This window comes from Mustelus asterias, chromosome 3, assembly GCF_964213995.1.
Source record: "Mustelus asterias chromosome 3, sMusAst1.hap1.1, whole genome shotgun sequence".
Lineage (NCBI taxonomy): Eukaryota > Metazoa > Chordata > Chondrichthyes > Carcharhiniformes > Triakidae > Mustelus > Mustelus asterias.
This window is the reverse complement of record NC_135803.1, coordinates 16,849,981-16,861,582: the sequence shown is the minus strand read 5'-3', so window position 1 is coordinate 16,861,582 and position 11,602 is coordinate 16,849,981. Positions and strand designations below refer to the sequence as shown.

The window sequence follows — 11,602 nt, the reverse complement described above, 5'->3', positions numbered from 1 at the left end:
AGTTTGGAAGTTCAGGATCCAGTCGCAGAGGGAGGTGCCGAGGCCCAGGCCATGGAGTTTGGAGATGAGTTTTGTGGGAATAATAGTGTTGAAGGCTGAGCTGTAGTCAATAAATAGGAGTCTGACATAGGCGTCCTTGTTATCTAGGTGTTCCAGGGTTGAGTGCAGGTCCAGGGAAACAAAGTCTGCTGTGGACCTGCTGCGGCAGTAGGCAAACTGTCGTGGATCCAGGTAGTCCGGGAGGCTGGAATTGATTTGTGCCATGACTAACCTTTTGAAGCCCTCCGTAATGATGGATGTCAGAGCCACTGGCCGATAGTCATTAAGGAATGTTGCTTGGTTTTTCTTAGGTAGGTTTTCCACAGTAAGGACAATCCAGTAGCAAGCAATAAAAAAACTAACTTCACTAAGTAAAGGTTTAATAAAGAAACTTCATTCCACCACCTCTTGGGCCACATCCTGGGCCAGAAATGCTCCCCACAATCTGCTTTCTATTTATACCGGGTCAGTTGGTCAGCTGACTACCACATCATTTTGCCATTGGTTACATTGCCTCCTGGGGTCAGCTGGTCAGCTGACCCTCACAGCATGTTATCATTGGTTATGTAATAACAAAGTGTTATCTTAGCAGTCTCAGTATTGAGAGCTTCAAGGTCGAAGTGGAAGGAGGGGATTGATGTGTGCAGCTCGCTGTATTTCACACTAAACACTAAATCCCAAGGTGACATTTCATGACATGTGATAAAGTTAAGACACATTTTGCAGCCAAGCCTGACCCAATGAAAAAGTGTTGCAGTTGCCAACATGACAAAAATAATAACTCAGAAATAGAAACAATACAGAAACAATACAGAATCATTCAAAATGATTGAATTCACTAAACCATTTTTCCACCATTACTGACAACTGTTATCTTTAGCCGCAGGTCCTGGTTCTCTCAGCCAGGGAACAAGATGATTCATTAAATTAAGACCTCTGTTTTTTTAAGAATTAATGGTGCACTGACCGAAAAATTTAGATTAATAATACAAAACAGAAAGATAGCTGCGAAGCTTCAAAGTTCAAAGTCAGGGCAGCACGGTGGCACAGTGGTTAGCACTGCTGCCTCACAGCGCCAGGGACCCGGGTTCAATTCCTGCTTGGATTACTGTCTGTGTGGAATTTGCATGTTCTCCCCGTGACTGCGTGGGTTTCCTCCGGGTGCTCTGGTTTCCTCCCTCAGTCCAAAGATGCGCCGGTTAGGTTGATTGGCTATTGCCCTTTAGTGCGGGGAATTTGCAGGGTAAATATGTGGGGTTAAGGGGATATATGGGGCCTGGGTGGGATTGTCATTGGTGTACGCCCGATGGGCCAAATGACCTTCTGCACTGGAGGGATTCTGTGATTCAAAGATTGGGAAGACATTTGACAAAAACAGAATAGGGCAGATAGGAATAAAATTGCACACGGGGAGATTGAACAATTAACCTTTGGAGAATTGTGTAAAATGGGTAATGCTGAGTTGGCTACATGATTTACACCTCTCCACTTTTAATTCCATCGAATTAATTTTATTTTCCATTGACTTCAGCAAAGAGAGAAATCCAAATGTGTAAATCGGCAGTTGACTCATCATCACACCAGGATAAGATCTACCCCAAATGAACCATTCTGAGCCAGGTACCCCAGTCAGCATTCATACAACACACATTGTATCATCTCAACTGAGACGTCGGCACTAATGTTGGAGAATGCCATGGATCTTGGATCTATGCAGAGATGACACACTAGCTCATATGTGTGTAGGAATTTTATTCACCATGCTTTAAAATGTCTGCTCCATGCTCCAGGTCTAACTTCCAGCTCTTTCTACAGTTTGTTTACTTTTCTCGGAGTCCACACCCAGGCTCAACCAATTAAGTGCAGTGAGCATCAATTAAGCAGACACACATAATCAAACACAGAACAACTGAACACATCCAGAGACAATAGCTGCTGTTATTTCCCCTCTTGAGTGGGATTCACCATCAAGAATTCATCCTTCAGTTATTGGCTGCTCTGGAACTCTCACCTCGCAACATTTTGCTTTGCCTTCGAATGCCGGTGAACCCTTTAATTAGAAACTCGTTCACCATTGAGTGCAGAGGCAGCCAATTAGGAGGCTACTTCCCAGCAGGTTGCATTCATAGAAATCATAGAAACCCTACAGTGCAGAAGGAGGCCATTCGGCCCATCGAGTCTGCACCGACCACAATCCCACCCAGGCCCGACCCCCACATATTTACCCGCTAATCCCTCTAACCTACGCATTTTAGGATTCTAAGGGGCAATTTTTAACCTGGCCAATCAACCTAACCCGCACATCTTTGGACTGTGGGAGGAAACCGGAGCACCCGGAGGAAACCCATGCAGACATGAGGAGAATGTGCAAACTCCACACAGACAGTGACCTGAGCCGGAATCGAACCCGGGACCCTGGAGCTGTGAAGCAACAGTGCTAACCACTGTGCTACCGTGCCGCCCTTGGTGGGCGTAATTACACCTCTGCTAATTGGTGGGCATGATTGGTGGGCCTAGCACAGAACCAACAAATGGGTCTGACCTCAGGGTCTTGATGGCCATTGGACAACCCAGCCAGTTGCTTCTGAGAAAGTAGGCAGTGGGGATCAAGGAAAAGAACATTGTGCAGCGTAACATCATGAGAGGGTATCATAGAATAGAATCTCTACAATGCAGAAGGAGGCTATTTGGCCCACTGAGCCTGCAATGACAACAATCCACTCAAGCCCTTTCCCTGTAACCTTACATATTTACTCTGCTGATCCCCCTGACACGAAGGGGCAATTTTAGCATGGCCAATCAACCTAACCTGGACATCTTTGGACTGTGGGAGGAAACCGGAGCACCCGGAGGAAACCAACGCAGACGTGGGGAGAACGTGCAAACTCCACACAGACAGTCACCCTAGGCTGGATTTGAACCCGGGTCCCTGACACTGTGAGGCAAAAGTGCTAACCACTGCTTGTGTGACTCAACTTTCCTTGACCTCCCGCAATGTGCTGGAACCTCCTTTGCAACAAACTCTTGCTTTGGGAGTGAGTTAATGGCAATTCCCTCTTTACTCTCTTGTAAAAATGATTAATTAATTCATCATATAATTATACTTTCCGAGACAAACATGCTGCTTTTGATAATGATGCTTACAAATTGTAAACAGGCAGCTGTTATCACTCCCAGCCATTTACAACCACAACAGACCACTTAGCGGTAAGCCAGTAGATCCAGGATAACCTCATTATCCAGGTCCTGCAATCTTGCTTGTCCCAAAACGTAACTGCTTTCCCCAAATAATTACACCTCTGCTAATGCCTCAATGCACTGTGCATACTGTGTACCGTGAAACGTTAGAACAGTCTCAAGACTATAACATGTGACATGCCCTCTACATTATCTATGACCATTGAAGTGTTGCCTTTGATGACTCACCAGTATGATGACATTTAGAACGTGCCATTTTCTTGACCTTATCTTCGCAGGATATTGATGAGATTGGCCTAACATTTATAACACTGAACTCAGTCACGCTAACACCACAGAGGTTCTGACTTTCAGCTGGCTATGCATCATGCGCCTGCACGTCGTGGCATAGGCTTCTTGAAAAACAACAAATACGTCAGAATTTTTCACTGGAAGATACTGGTCGTTTGCCCATCTCCAGTTTTCATCAATCGAACATTGGCCGCTGCGTCTTTGGCTGACCAGCTCTTGTTCCCCGGGATTCTCTTCCTGAACCTCCTCTCGCGTCTCCTTTAACATGGAACCTAGCCCCCATGCTGACACTATAGTTAAGAAAGCCCACCAATGCCTCTACTTTGTCAGAAGACTAAGGAAATTCGGCATGTCAGCTACGACTCTCACCAACTTTTACAGATGCACCATAGAAAGCATTCTTTCTGGTTGTATCACAGCTTGGTATGGCTCCTGCTCCAACCAAAACTGCAAGGAACTACAAAAAGTTGTGAATGTAGCCCAATCCATCACACAAACCAGCCTCCCATCCATTGACTATGTCTACACTTCCCGCTGTCTGGGCAGAGCAGCCAGCATAATCGAGGACCCCATGCATCCCAGACATTCTCTCTTCCACCTTCTTCCTTTGGGAAAAAGATACAAAAGTCTGAGGTAACGTACCAACCGACCTAAGAACAGCTTCTTCCCTGCTGCTGTCAGACTTTTGAATGGACTTACCTTGCATTAAGTTGATCTTTCTCTGCACCCTAGCTATGACTGTAACACTACATTCTGCACTCTCTTGTTGCCTTCTCTTTGAACGGTGTGTTTTGTCTGTATAATACGCAAGAAACAATACTTTTCACTCTATGTTACTACATGTGACAATAATAAATCAAATCAAGTTAAAACTTCTTTCACCAACGTTGTGGACATCTATCCTCATGCCTCCTCTTTATGTGGAAAGTGGGCGTTTGGGATTTCAGGAGTGAGGCCAGGGGCGGATGGAAGTTCAGCAGCAAGCAGGACTTGGGGGGGGGTCCGAAGTCAGAAGGGGGCACCTGATGGAGGTGCATACTATCCTCCCTCGGAGTCATAGAGATATACAGCATGGAAACAGGCCCTTTGGCCCAACACGTCCATGCCAACCAGGTTTCCTAAACTGAACTAGTCCCTTTTGCCTGTGTTTGGCCCATATCCCTCTAAACCTTCCCCATCCATGTATCTGTCCAAATGTATTTTAAATGTTCTAATTGTATCCACCCCTACCAGCCCTTCTGGCAGCTCATTCCATATACTCAACACCCTCTGTGTGAAAAAGTTGCTCATCAGGTCCCTTTTAAATCTTTCCCCTCTCACCTTACACCTATCCCTTCAAGCTTTGGATTCCTCTACCCTGGGGAAAAGGCCTTGGCTATTCACCTTATCTATGCCCTTCATGATTTTATAAACCTCTACAAGGTCACTCCTCATCCTCTTACACTTCAGAGAAAAAAGCCCCAGTCTACCCAGCTTCACCTTATAATTCTAACTTTCCAGTCCTCGTATCAACCTTGTGAATCTTTTTTCCAGTTTAATAACATCCTTCCAATAACGGCGACCAGAATAGTACACAGTACTCCGAATGTGGCCTTACCTTCCTGTTGGGATCTAAGCTTGTTTATTTTTGAACTTCTCCCAGGTAAATCCTCCCGCCAACCTAAAATGGAGCCTGGACGGGAAGCGGCCCTAAAGTGGCCAACAATTCGGGCAAGGGCGAGTAACTTCTCTGAGGCCTTGCTCCCCCAAGTGCAAAGTTAGGCCATGCAGTTGAAGGAGATATTTGTACTGCTAAAGTACCTGCTATATAATACAATAATCTCTATATAATAATCTCTCCCTCAATGTCAACAAAACAAAGGAGATAGTCATTGATTTCAGGAAGCATAGCGGAGGGCACGCCCCTGTCTACATCAATGGGGACAAAGTAGAAATGGTCGAGAGCTTCAAGTTTCTCGGTTTCCAGATCACCAACAACCTGTCCTGGTCCCCCTATGCCAACACTATAGTTAAGACAGGCCACCAACACCTCCACTTTCTCAGAAGACTAAGGAAATGTGGCATGTCCACTCCAACTCTCACCAACTTTCACAGATGCACCATAGTAAGAATTATTTCTGGTTGTTTCACAGCTTGGTATGGCTCCTGTTCTATCCATGACCGCAAGAAACTACAAAGGGTCATGAACAAAGCCCAGTCCATCACTCAAACCAGTATCCCATCTATTCACACTGTCTACACTTCCCATTGCCTCAGAAAAGCAGCCAGCATAATCAAGGACCGCACGCAACCTGGACATACTCTTTTCCACCTTCTTCCATTGGGAAAAAGATACAAAAGTCTGAGTACACTTACCAACCAACTCAAGAACAGTGTCTTCCATGCTGCCATCAGAGTTTTGAATGGACCTACCTCATATTGAGTTGATTTTTCTCTACACCCTAGCTATGGCTGTAACACTACATTCTGCACTCTCTCCTTTCCTTCTCTATGAATGATATGCTTTGTCTGTATACTGCGCAAGAAACAATACTTTTCACTGTATACTAATACATGTGACAATAATAAATCAAATCAAAATATATAATTTTATTCTACAATATTGCTGTTGGCTCAAACTCGGTACTCAGATTCAATGATTCAGGACCTATTACTAATAATAACTAGATTATCAAGTCCTGGAGCTGATATAGATTAATAATTGTTTCCATGTGCATATCCACAGGTACTCCAAGGTGGCGGGACAGCTGGAGAAGGTGTTGAAGAAAGGATATGGAATGCTTCCCTTTATTGGGCGAGATATTGAATACAAAGGCAGGGATATAATGATGGAAATGTATAAAACAGTGGTTAGGCCACGGCTGAATTTTGTGTACAGTTCTGTTAATCTAACAAAGGCTGACACAGTCAAGAGAGAGGCCTTGTGGAAAGTCCCAGCCAACCTTGACTGTCTTTATTGGGCTGTAAATCTGAGACAGCAGTTTCACCACGGAATTATGGCCAGAGTCATTGACTGTGGTGAAAGAACTCACCTCCTCTTTGATATAACAAGTGTTGTGAGGCAGGTCAGTGTCAATGACTTTACACATGCAAGAAATTCAATCATTAAGAGAAACTAACGATGATGGTAATAAATGCAGAAAATGCTGGAAAAAACTCAGCAGGTCTGACAGCACCTCTGAAGAGAGAAATAATGTTAATGCTTTGAGTCCAATCTTCTTTGATGGCTATGAATTAGCTTTCGATGATGGTGGCGATGCAAAGATTCCGCAGAAGCAGAAATGATGGATGATTTCAAAAGGAGATTGGATGGGCACTTGAGGGGAAAAATATCCTTGCAAGTTATGGGGATAGATTGAGGGAATGGGAATGGGGCGGCAGGGTGGCACAGTGGTTAGCACTGCTGCCCAACAGCGCCAGGGACTCAGGTTCGATTCTGGCCTTGGCTTGTCTGTGTGGAGTTTACACGTTCGCCCCATGTCTGCGTGGGTTTCCTCCGGGTGCTCCAGTTTCCTCCCACACTCCAAAGATGTGCAGGTTAGGTGGATTGGCAATGATAAGATCACAGATCATAGATCATAAAATCCTACAGTGCAGAACATAAGAACTCAGAGCAGGAGTAGGCCATCTGGCCCCTCGAGCCTGCTCTGCCATTCAATAAGATCATGGCTGATCTTTTTGTGGACTCAGCTCCACTTACCCACCCGCCCACCATAACCCTTAATCCCTTTACTGTTCAAAAATGGATCTATCCTTGTCTTAAAAGCATTCAATGAGGTAGCCTCAACTGCTTACTGGGCAGGGAATTCCACAGATTCACAACCCTTTGTGTGAAGAAGTTCCTCCTCAACTCAGTCCTAAATCTGCTCCCCCTTATTTTGAGGCTATGCCCCCTAGTTCTAGTTTCACCCGCCAGTGCAAACAGCTTCCCTGCTTCTATCTTATCTACTCCCTTCATAATCTTATATGTTTCTATAAGATCTCCCCTCATTCTTCTGAATTCCAATGAGTATAGCCCCAGTGTACTCAGTCTCTCCTCATAAGCCAACCCTCTCAACTCCGGAATCAACCAAGTGAATCTCCTCTGCACCCCCTCCAGTGCCAGTATATCCTTTCTCAAGTAAGGAGACCAAAACTGTACACAGTTCTCCAGGTGTGGCCTCACCAGCACCTTATACAGTGTCGTGGTTCCCCAGGACGACAATTTATTCACATCGATTAAAACAGAGAGTCTGAGCAGCGATCTTCCAAGCAGTAGACTTTATTTCGCAGCACAACAGAATAAAGTCGGGATGTCCGGAACAATCCAAAGAGCCCTTGGGCTTACAGTCTTTTATGTACATTTCAGCCTCATATCTCAAGATCCTTATCTCACTTTTACAGCCTGTCCTTGGTTGTTATCTTACCCTACAGCCCGACCTTTCTTTGGCCACCATTGTTTTTAGTTGACCCTTTATCTGTTTTCTTTGCAATTGGTCGCTCCCTGTTATATCTCTTTGTTTCTTAAACCATGGTGGTTATGACTCTTGCTTTTATCTGAACTTTTCTGTTTGTACAATAATCGTGGTTTTGCAGGCTAAGGCCGAATGTGTTTAGAAGAAAAGACATCCTCTCTGCTGATTTATGGTCCAATAATGTGTTTAGAAGAAAAGACATCCTCTCTGCTGATTTATGGTCCACTATTAAGTTGAACCACCGAGCAGTCTTCCTTGTTTTCCCAGGTGGCTATTGTTTGCTTTCCTTAATTAGTGATTGCTATATTACTTCTCTAGTTCCTCTAGTTCCTCCGCTTTGATCATATCGACTACACTTGATTATATTAGGTCGGTCACACGAGGTTACTTTAGGTTATATACCCATCTCACTACTCACCTAAATCTGCTATATCATTTTACAAAAACCTGTGAATCTGAATTTCATACCTAGCTCATACAATATCTAATACAATTTCCCTTACAATCCCCCCTTTGAGGCTTCCCTAGCCTCATCCCAATTATCATGCTCAAATAATCCCCTTGCTCAATCCCATTTGTATTTTATTTTAATCACTTTTTTCAGGCGATGTGGAGGAGCCGAATATTTTGGTCAGGGATCAGTGTCCCTATTCTAACTTTATCATAATTTGTCTATCCCGGTTCTGATTTTTGGGTTGCTCCTCCAGATTGCCTGCCCCTGACAGTCATCAGCCAAAAACCTTCCCACTCTTGTCTAGGGAAGGGAAAAAGACTGATTCCTGTGTACAGACTAAGTTCTCCTGGTTTCGCGCGGACTTCAGCAAGGTGCTATTGTTGTCACAAGGCGATCTTCCACTATTGTAGTTATTTTACAGAGTGACGAGTTTCAACTTCGACCAAGGTCATTGTAAATCCACTCAGCGGGGGCGGCTCAAGGTTTTCCCATTCCTCTGTTTTTTCTCTCGAGCGTGAGCTGCTTAGCACCCGCGTCACCATCTGCCGCGCTGCCATTCTGGTAAGGAAGGATCTCAGGGCGGGTAAAAAACAACAAAATATCAATCCCAGAATGATTATTGTTGCGATTGCTACAGCTCCAGCTTTGGCAAACCACGCCCCCCATCTTCCTAATATTCTGTCCAGCCAACTCCATACCTCATGCCCAAACCCAGCATTTTCTTTCACTTCTTTCCTAAGATTTTTTAACTTATTCATGGCTTGTGTAAATGACCCCTCTGGATTAGTGTTATTAGGGATAAATGTGCAGCACTGATCCCCAAACATAACACACACTCCTCCTTTCTCTGCCAGGAGCCAATCTAACGCCTGTCGATTTTGCCACGCCATTTTGCTGGTCGCATCCAACTGCTCTCCTAAGGCCTCCAGGGCATCATTCGTATAATTAATAAACCTCTGCTGATTATAATAGATGTAATTGATCCACTCAGTATTCTTGCTGGGTGTGATCCAAACAAAGAGGGATTCAAACCCTGCAGCTATTTCGTTCCTAGCTTTGAACTCATTCGGGATGCCGCGGGGCTGTCCGATTGCGTCCAATTTTATCGTAGGGTCAGGGGTATATGCCCTCTTAATTCTTTGTGATTTAATTTCTCTTTCCACCGGTAGTATCACAGTGCTCTGGGCAAGCATAACTCGGGCACATAGTCCCTTCCAATTCTGTGGTAATTTTGCCAATAGTCCTTTCTCCGGGCCACAAAGCCACCAGAGATCGGCCAGTTGTTCTACTTGAAAGTCTAATACATAAGGAGGGGGTGGCGTTCCCCCTTTGATTGGCATGATCAGCCTACAGACGTCGGTTGTATTCCAAATCCTTACACACTCCCCTGCGCATTCTCCCATACTAATTCCTGTTCTGCTTCTCCTCCAATAGCAATCTTGGATTCGTAAGTCGGGCTCTACCCTCCATTCCTTTGGGACAGCGTCCATTGCCGTTTTTGGCCACTTTGGACATTTGTGGGTTACATTGTAGATGGCTTCTTGGATGTCTCTTTTTACCCCAGCAAACAGGATGCAGTGGTATTGACACAGCGGCGGCTCACCTTTACAAAGGTTAGCACATGCGGATCCGGAACAGTTTATCTTCTCATACGAGTAGTTCCGATTCCCTATCGTATAATTCCGTATATATGTGGTATATGGATGGCAATTTTCCTTTCTCCAGCTTTGTTGCCTGGTTCCACAGTCTCCTGATCCCCATGGTATATCGGTTACTTGGGTGTTAGGTTTCTCTGATGCACATACCACACACTCTTTCCCATCACTGTTTCTCCGACCTGTATACTCAGCCATTTCCACCATTTGTTTTTCTGCGCTTTCTCTCAAATAGTATTTGTGCTCACTAGTCGCTCACGTTTTGTTTGTCTTAATACTCTATCTTCCTGATTCTGCACCCTTATGTCTTCTGTATCCCATTCTCCTTTTCTATGGGTCACGGAAGTCCCTAAGGGAAATAGTTTCCAAGTCCCAGGTGGGGAATGGGGCCCCTTCCCTGTCCTCACCTCCCTCGGCACCTTGACTAATAGGCTCAGGCTGGGCATTTGTATCATCAGCCAGCTCATGTACAGAACTACTTTCATCATCCTCTATTCTTTTTGTTCTTCCTTGGCTCTGTTCCTCCTCCCCACGATTCTCCCCGTGTATTTCTATTTCTTCCTCGCTATCACTTCTATCCACTCTGTGTACTTCTTCAATTTCCCTTCTCTCCCCCACCCCTGGTACCGTTCTGGTACAATGGTTCAAGTGATACCACAGTGTACTGCCTTCTACTTGCAACGCCGTGGGAGACACTTTGGTGACTTCAAACGGTCCTTCTCGTCTCGGTTCGTTCCAACGTCTCCGGAACTTTCTGATGTATACTCGATCTCCAGGCTTGATCTGATGTTCTGTTACCGGATTCTCCTCCTCCTTGGCTTTTTCCTGTTCAAATATAGTTCTATGTATAACAGTTAATTGTTGCATATATTCTTTTGTGCTTTGATCTAAACATTCTAGCGTAGGACCTCCTGATCCCCTGATCTTAGGTACCGGCATTACTCTTCCTGTCATCATTTCATGTGGGCTCAAATGTGTGATTCTGTTTTCCTGACTCCTGTATTGCATTAGAGCCAATGGCAGAGCATCTATCCAGTTTTTCCCTGTTTCACTGCAAATTTTGCTTATTTTAGCCTTAAGGGTCCCGTTTGCTCTCTCCACCATTCCTTGGGATTGAGGGTGATATACGCATCCAAACTTCTGCTTTATTCGGAGTGCCGAGAGTGTCTCTCTCAGTGCCCTTCCTACAAAAGCAGATCCATTGTCTGAACTTAATTGCGTGGGTATGCCAAATCTTGGGATAATTTCTTTTGACAGGAAGTTAATCACCGTTCCAGATCCTTGATCTTTGGATGGCGTTGCTTCTATCCATCTGCTGAATCTATCAATAATCACTAACATGTATCTTTTCCCCCTCACCACCTTTCCCATATCCACATAGTCCATGCATAGATGTTTAAATGGTCCTTCAGGAATGGGTATATGCCCTATTGGGGCAGTAATGCCCTTCCTGATGTTATTCTGAGCACACACCTCACACTGACTTAGTATGTAGTCAATCGAGTTTTGCA

The 11,602-nt window shown here is 44.8% G+C and overlaps 1 protein-coding gene across 1 annotated transcript in view; it reads left to right on the top strand.

Annotated features, from left to right (window-relative positions):
* Nucleotides 1–6,258: 6,258 nt before the first annotated feature.
* agtr1a (angiotensin II receptor, type 1a) overlaps nt 6,259–11,602 on the top strand; it is a 44,431-nt gene continuing 39,087 nt past the window's right edge. Inside the window, exon 1 of the mRNA XM_078201916.1 lies at nt 6,259–6,284. The gene's annotated coding sequence lies outside the window, so the exon portion shown is untranslated. The remainder of the gene's footprint in view (nt 6,285–11,602) is intronic.